Genomic DNA, 8,567 nt, shown 5'->3' with positions numbered 1-8,567 from the left:
CTATAAAAGCACATGAACAGTTCAAGAACTACTCATTGGCAAAGCTGGTTGGAATACTGAAGTCACATGAAGCTGATGTGACGAAAGAGGGAAGTTAATTTCTGGAATGGGATTACTGGCCCTTGTTGCGAAGGGAAAAAAGTCTGTAGATGATGATGGTTTGGGGTCTGATCTCTCAAATTATGAACTTTCTAAGGAGGAGTTCGCTTTTATGGTATCTAATCCAAAGAGATTCGCAAAGAAGAACTTCAGTCGAAACAAGAATAGAAACTGGTAGGGCTGTTATAGCTCTGAAAAGGTAAAGAGGAGAGTGTGAATAACTCTCAGAAAGAAGAAGCGAAGAAGGATAAGAAGCTCATGTAGGACTATGGCTATAATTGTGACTACTGTCATGGCAAAAACCATCTGGCTAAGGAGTGCATGCTAAGAAGGTTGAACGAGAAGAAGGAAGGAGAAGATGATGAAGCTTATTGTCTTTGAAAGTTAAAGGTAGTAAAAAAGAAGACGAATGCTGATAACACCATGCCTGCTTTGATTGTGTTGGAAAATGAAGCTAAAGTTGAGTTTGGCAAAGTCGAGGTCTGGTCGACTGACTCTGAAGACGAAGAGGTTCGCAGACCTTCTCATGGAAGGAGTTTCGTGGCGAAGGATGAAGGTTCATAGTTTAGTGGTAGATGTTTGATGGTTACAAGCGAGGTGTCGGAGACGAGAGGCTATGCAACGGATAGTGGACGCGGCCCGATAGCTGTTTCGCTGCGTAACCGGTTGCTGAGTAGATAAGCGAAGGTGAGCAGGTGATCAATAAGGTAAACTCCATTCTTGAATCATTGAATATACCTCTATCTAGATATGAAACTAAATTAAACGATCTAAAATACACATTTTCAAGTTTCAGTGAAAGTTTAAAACAAACTCGCTTAACAAATTCTAATTTAACCGATCAAATCGGTAGGGTTTCGTCAAAGAGTGAAGAGAGACGCATGTGGATAGAAAAATTGGAGTATAATTTATCTAAGTCTAGGGATGAGTCTATTTATTTGCAGAGGGATAATTTGGGTCTTTTAAAACAGCATAACATTTTCTGTTTGATTGCAAAAAGACTTTAATTTCACATTACTTAGTTTCATTTGAATTGTGAGATTGGAAAGAAAATTCATAAGATGATTATGCCCTTTCTTGAGCCAAAAGAGGATGAAATAGACGCTGAATGTTACAGGTGCGAATCCATCATCTCATCAGACGAAACTTCAGATGCTTAAAGGGTAGGACTGGACAAAATTGAATCTTTCATAAAGTCCAAAGTCCACAAAAACATGCTTAAACAACTTTTGGATGAAAAAGATAAAGAGAAAATTCAATCTGAAACTGTACAGAAGTTTGACTCATTAAGCACCAAGTTAAATTCAGAAAATAAACTCTATGTTGAAAATGTTTCTGAATTCGACGATGAAAGTGATATGAGTGAAATCTTTGTGGAGGATGAGGTTGACTGCTCTGAGTTTATTAAAAATGAACCTTCACCTGATATAGTACTCATTTCTGAAAATTCAGTTGATTTCACACCTGTTTCCATAAACAAATCTAAAGTTTCAAAAGCGAAAGCAACTGTTTTCCCTAAAGCCCAAACTGTTCCTAACCAAGTTTTTACAACTAAAAGATTGAACAAAAATGAAACAGTTGACTTAACGTCCATGGTTGAAGATGATAACAAAGATGGATGTGATGAGTTCTTCTAGTCTGCTCTAAACGACAATGTAGACGAAACCAAAGGTCTATCTGAAATGACCTCGTGGAAAACGAAGAGCCGATATGTAGCAGAACCCGTAAACAAAGTCAATTCAAGCTACAAAAAAGGGTAGTCCTAGTGGGACTAAGAACGTTCCAAGTGAAACATCATCTGTTCGGACCGAATCTCAAATCAGAAAGTCAAGACCTAGGGTTAGTTCTCACAAATCATCTGAGCAGTTCGTAGCTCAAAAACGCCAAAGGAATGCCAGATTAAAAAAGAATCTCAAGGAAAGAAAGCAGTTATGGCAGTCTAAGAATCCCAACTTTGTTCATAAAGAAAAGTCTAATCCAAATTAGAAAGTCTCTTCACATGCGAACCCTAAGGGCGCGTTTGGTAGAGAGAAATGGAATTGCTGCACATAATGGAAATGCAAAGAAAGAGAATTGACTCTCTAGTTTGGTAGAATCGAGAATCCACTAGAGAAATGTGTTTTAGAATCATTTCTCATGTTTGGTTGTATTAATCAATGAAATGAAAATGAGTTTTTTACCTTGTTTATTCATTTTCAAACAACATTTTTTTTATAAAAATGCATTATGGTGTACATCTTGGTTAGTCAAAATACGCATCTTTTATGTTTTTATTATTTTTATTTTAATATTAATTGTTACTAAATAATTTATTTTCTAATTAGTTAATATTATTTTTTATACATCTTGTATTGGAAAACATATTTCTAATATAAAAGAATAACTTACAAATATCTTTTTAAAGAACTATGCAAATCATACTATTCAAAAACTATGTCCAATGTAGGATATATGCAAAAAGTATAATTCAATATTCCTAAAAACTAAAAAAAAAAACATAATTATGTCTAATACAAAATGTGCAAAGATTCAACTTCAATATTCGTAAAAACTAAAAAAAAAAACTTAAAATAACCTAATCATGATATTGAGTCATCTCCAATCATTTCCATGTAACAAATCTTTTCTTCTTCAGTCATCTTAAAAAACGCTCGGGCACGAAATTGATCTTTACTAAACATGTCAATCGCCTTAATTTGATGTTTGACATTGATATTTGACATGCGATGTATATCTTCGATAACTTTATCTATCGTATCACATGCTTCCTTATTTTCTTGTCTTCCTATATTGTATATTGTTTCATTAAGTTTTTCACCAACCTCCTTGAAAGTCTCTTTCATTTCTTTCGTTGCTTCCTTATAAGAGCTTTCCGTGTCATCCGTTGGAGTCCTTTTGCATTTACTATTGACACGAGCAGTTTGTTGCATCTCTTTAACAATCTCTTCCAACCCTTCCACATCAACATGTCAGTTTCTTTGTGTCTCTTTAGTCACATCTTCACCAAGATCCGTAGCTCCATGACCAGTAGCTCTATCCTTCCCAAAGATTTTACGTAGGTTATCAAATTGGGGAAATGGTTTATTGCGAAAACATGCAACACCTTTATGACTCTACAAGACTGGCACAAAATTAACTGGTTACTATTCATTTACAATATGCTTTAGTGATGCTAAAAATACTGCAAACATAATGTCACACCCTCGAACCAGACGGCGAAAACGTCCGGGAGCTCATGTGACTAACAATTGAATTATCATCACAATGAATATACATGAAACATAACACATTCATCACCAACATTACATATAACAACTAGAATTATTCACATCAAGTACATTGTTATAAGTTACATAGTTTCAAGTTTATAAAAGTGCAATAAGTGAGGTTACACAAAATAAATCCATATATTCTTGCAAATCCTTCCTGCTTAATGATTTCCTGAGAATACAAGTTATTTTGAAAACGGTCAACATATATAATGTTGGTGAGTTCATAAGTATGGTTGCATAAAAGTCTTTGTATCTTTCGTAAAAACCCAGAAAATCTGATATTTTCTTTAAATTGTCTGAAAATGATGTGAAAATCAAGTATAAATGCATGTGTGAATTTCATAGTTATAAGTTGTTTGAGTGTAGTTTAGATTCATTGTATTATGAATAAGTGATAAATGTATATGAATAATTTCCCTAGAAAATCTGATATTTTCTGTTTCATAACAACGTCTAGATTCTTGTATCGTTAAATAAGTCGTTTTGCATTGACTTGGTCGAAGAGTTTATCTTCGAAAGGTTAAATTTGGTATTGAATCCCTATATGAGCCGTTATAACCATGCATGATAAGGACTAGGTTGCCCGTCTTGGCATTTTCCAAATGTCGGTATTGCTCAAGATTTTGTCGCCCTAGACTGGCCTAGTCTAGCTGTAGCAAACAACAAAGGTGGGGTGGGGGGGGGGGGGGTCACCCCGTATAGATCTATACACAAACTCCCGCTTTCCCTCCAGGAAACTCTGATTATAACTACAAGCTACGATTGTACACTCAGAGGTGCCAACCGACATGTCTCACTAGATTCTCAACCCCTTTTGTACTATGTTTAATGTTTACATATATGTGGTATGTTTTCGTATTCGAAAGGTACATATATAAGTATATGAAGTTTAATGATTACGCAAAGGTATAGTTACGATCTACTAGCATGTGAATTTCCATTCCAAGCCCAATTAACATGTAAATAGACCACAAGGGCCCAATAACATATAAGAGGGTAATTTGGGCCCAATAGGCATGTAAAAGGACCACAAAGGCCCACAAACATGTAACCCATACTCAAGCCCAAATTAACATGTAAATGGGTTGCAAGGCCCAATAAACACGTCACGGAAAACATTGGGCTCAATATATACTTAAATGGGCCCATAAGGCCTAATGGCCAAGTAACGTGAATATTAGGCCAAATAAATAGTTATTGACGTATTTCGTTCATTTGTTTTGTTCCGTTGTTTGTTTTAGCTCGAGGTTTACTAGATTGATGATAAAAGCCTTCTTTTTGTAAAAATGACATTTTTGGCCAATAATCTTCCAATTTTTAATTAAGGCCCAAAGTCTTGTAAAAATGACACTTTAGTCCATAATTTATAAAAATTTGAAATTTTGTCCCAAATGTTTAGAAATTCACAAATTTAATCGAAAATTTTATATATTGACATTTATGGCCTAGTTTTGCAGAAAATTTCATTTTCAACCTCTTGTTTGTAAAAGTTGTCACTTTCGGCCCAATTTTTGATAAAAGTTACATTTTTTGTCCAATATAGGAATAAATGTTATTTTTACCCCAAAATTTGGTTTATTTACATTTATGATTCAAACTTTTTCCAATTTACATTTTTAATCCCCAAAAACCTCATTTTTTTCGCAATCTTGGGCCCAAAACCGTGAGGCCCAAAAATTTGGCCCATTAAGCTAAAATTTATATTTTTGGCCCTTTGGAAAATATGTTTATCATAAAAATCCCTTTTTATACAAATAGGACCTGTTTGGTCCCAATAAAAACATAATTGCCCCTTTTAGTCCTTATCTTTTGTTTTCTTGACAATTTTTGACCTTTAACAAGGTTTTTGTTGAAATCTTTTGTATCTTAAACATGTAATCACTTTTGGATTGATAATGTGATGTATATAATGTCATAGTTCATAGATATTTGCTCAATATTACTTAAAATTTCGAGATTTGCTAAGATCTAACACATTTTTACCAAATAAACTAAAAAATCACACAAGACATGCATATAACACATAGATCTACACATTTTACTTGCATTCTCCCCTAAAAATCATATGAAAACCAAAAACAAGGGGGTATGAACTCACCTTTGCTAGATGTTTTGGTTTTTGAAGAAGAAGTGGAAGAGATTTTTGGTCTTAGCACACCCTTGGTTATGGATCTTGAGTTGATGAAGCTTCTAAGGTGTGATCATGGAATAAAACCATGTAAGAAGGAGTTGTTCATGTTAAGGTGAAAGAAGATACTTGTGTTTGACAATAACTTACCAAATATTGGAATGACTTGATGAAGATCCTTAGAACTCTAGCAAAATTTCGAGATCTTGGAGGAAGGAGGAGAATGATGCTTGAGAGTGATTGAGGAAGTGTTTGAAAGAGTGTGTGTATGTGTGTTTTTGGTTCTCGACCGAAATATCAAGAGGAGAGGGGAGAGAGTTGGTGAGGTGACTTGCATGGAAGTATGGGGGATCTAACATTGTTACATGTTGAACAATATGGAGGTGGCACCTCCTAAGTCAACTATCATCACATTTCCCTTTTTTTAATTGATGTTGGGCCGAGATTTTTTGGCCAAGAGGGTAGGAATGGAATAGTTGAGACCATTAACTTTAGTTAGGATCTTTGGAGCCTAAACATAAAATTTTTGGCCCATAAGGCCCTTGGAAACTTTTACGACCCAATAGAATAAAAGGATGGGTTTATGGCTCACTAAGGTTAATTGGATTAGCTATGGCCCAATAAGGCCCATTAGGGTTAGAATGAACCATTCTAGGCCTAAATGGTCCAAAATGCTATATATATTTGTGAATTGGGTCCATTTAGAATCCATATAGGGTTTCCATGTCCAAAATAATTGAATTGGATGCTCATTGGTCCATTAGGCCCAATAAGAAAATCCTAGTCCAATATGGACTCAAATCGGGATCCTTAGGGTTTTCAGATCTTTTGTTGAACATAAAAGGTGAATTTAAATGAGCATTTGGTGATATTTTCTTAGAGTATATGTTTTACAATAGTTGAATGATTACACGGGAATAAAATTTCCTAGCTACAATGCTAGTTGTGACACATAATCATTATAGTACCTTTATGTACTCATCCCAAACTTCAGCATCGGCAGTAACACACCATTTATCCGTATCCCAGCCGAATCCACTCGTGTTTGTTCCATATACCATCTCGTGCACGATGTTGAAATGTTTTTTCCATGTCTTCATCCTCGATTTAATATGAGGCCCTACTTTCAAACCTGAGTTAGGAAGACTTACATCTAGTAATTGTTGCACTACCTTCAAATAACTGGGTTTGAATCCATTGTCGGCACCACCATATTTTTCGGATACATCTAACTCCAACAATGCTTCAATTAACTTTGCATCCTCTTCAGTAGTCCATGTGTGTTTGTTTCTCCCTGCCATGTCTACAAAAAAATTTACATAATAGATGTTTGAAATAGTAATTCAACTTAATTGGTTAAGTTTGGGGCTGTATAACTCAACCAAAACTTAACCAATTAAGTTGTTTTTTGATTCTAAAATGCAGAAAACATAGAGGAGTATAGTTTGAAAAAAAATCGCATCATTCTGAGCTTATATGAAGCTTTTATGATGGTTCAAAGTTGGACAAAATTTATAAAAAGTGCTGAAATATCATACAACAGTCATAACAACCCCTGTTTGTGGGTGTATAACTCAACTAAAATTTAACCAATTAAGTTGTTTTTTTATTCTAAAATGTAGACAAGACAGAGGAGTACAGTTTGAAAAAAATTGCATCATTCCGAGCTCGTATGAGTATTGTTTGATGGTTCAAATTTAGAGAAAAAAAACTAAACAATGCTGAAAGATTAAACATCCATAACAACCCCTGTTTATAGCTGAATAACACAACCAAAACTTAAGAAAATAAGCTACTTTTATATTCTAAAATGTAGAAAACAAATAGTAGTACAATTTGAAAAAAAAATTGCCTCATTCTGAGCTCATATGAGTATTGCTTGATGGTTAACAGTTATAGAAAAAAACTAAACAATGTTGAAAGATTAGACTGCATCCCTAACAGCCCCTGTTTATGGCTGAATAAAACAACCAAAACTTAACCAAACAAGCTATTTTTATATTCTAAAATGTAGACAATAAAGAGTAATACAATTTGAAAAAAAATTGTCTCATTCTTAGCTCATACGAGTATTGTTTGATGGTTCAAAGTTAGAGAAAAAAACTAAACAATGCTGAAAGATTAGACAACATCCTTAACAGCCCCTGTTTATGGCTGAATAACACAACCAAAACTTAACCAAATAAGCTATTTTTTTATTCTTTAATGTAGACAACAAAGAGTAGTACAATTTGAAAAAAAAAATCGTCTCATTCTGAGCTCATATGAGTATTGTTTGATGGTTCAAAGTTAGAGAAAAAAAACTAACAATGCTGAAAGATTAGACAGCATTCTTAACAACCCCTGTTTATGGATGAATAACACTGCCAAAACTTAACCAAATAAGCTATTTTTTTATTCTCGAATATAGACAATAAAGAGTAGTACAATTTGAAATAAAAAATTAGCCTCATTCTGAGCTCATATGAGTATTGTTTGATGGTTCAAAGTTAGAGAAAAACAAAACAATGCTGAAAGATTAGACAACATCCCTAACAGCCCCTGTACATACAATGATAAAACTAAAGCAGAAACCAGTAACAAATGACGATCGATCATCAATCAACACTAAATTAATAGATTCAAACACCAAGTTTAGATTCAACATAGCAAGATTCAAACATATACAAAAATGTTATACATACAAAATTCAGAAAAGGAATTCTTGAACAAGAACTAAAAAATAAATTTCACAAAACATATTCCATAGTACGATTAACAAGAATCGTGCAAGCATACCTTGAACTGAAAGGTTTTGGTGACAAAATCGACAAGAAGGAGCAACCCAGTGAAGTCGTTAGTTGTGTGAAATGCAATACGTGGAAGGGAAAATAGTAGCGCAAGAACGTGGGCCGAATGCATGAAATCCATTATGCTAGGATGAAATCGTTGAAAAAAATCTAATCAGATGTAGGTAAGGAGGATCGAATAGGATGAGATTTGATTTCTCCGCTTTTTCTTTTCTAATTCTCGACCCAGGTCGTATTGTCTTTTCTCTCATTTTCTATATTTTTAAGAGGGAATTGTTA

The 8,567-nt window shown here is 34.1% G+C and overlaps 1 pseudogene; it reads right to left on the bottom strand.

Annotated features, from left to right (window-relative positions):
* Positions 1-2,678: 2,678 nt before the first annotated feature.
* On the bottom strand, positions 2,679-8,409 carry LOC111886904 (uncharacterized; annotated as a pseudogene).
* Between the last annotated feature and the right edge of the window lie 158 nt (positions 8,410-8,567).

This window comes from Lactuca sativa, chromosome 6 (assembly GCF_002870075.4).
Source record: "Lactuca sativa cultivar Salinas chromosome 6, Lsat_Salinas_v11, whole genome shotgun sequence".
NCBI lineage: Eukaryota > Viridiplantae > Streptophyta > Magnoliopsida > Asterales > Asteraceae > Lactuca > Lactuca sativa.
Note: the sequence above shows the minus strand (reverse complement) of the source record. Positions and strands in the feature narration are given on the sequence as shown.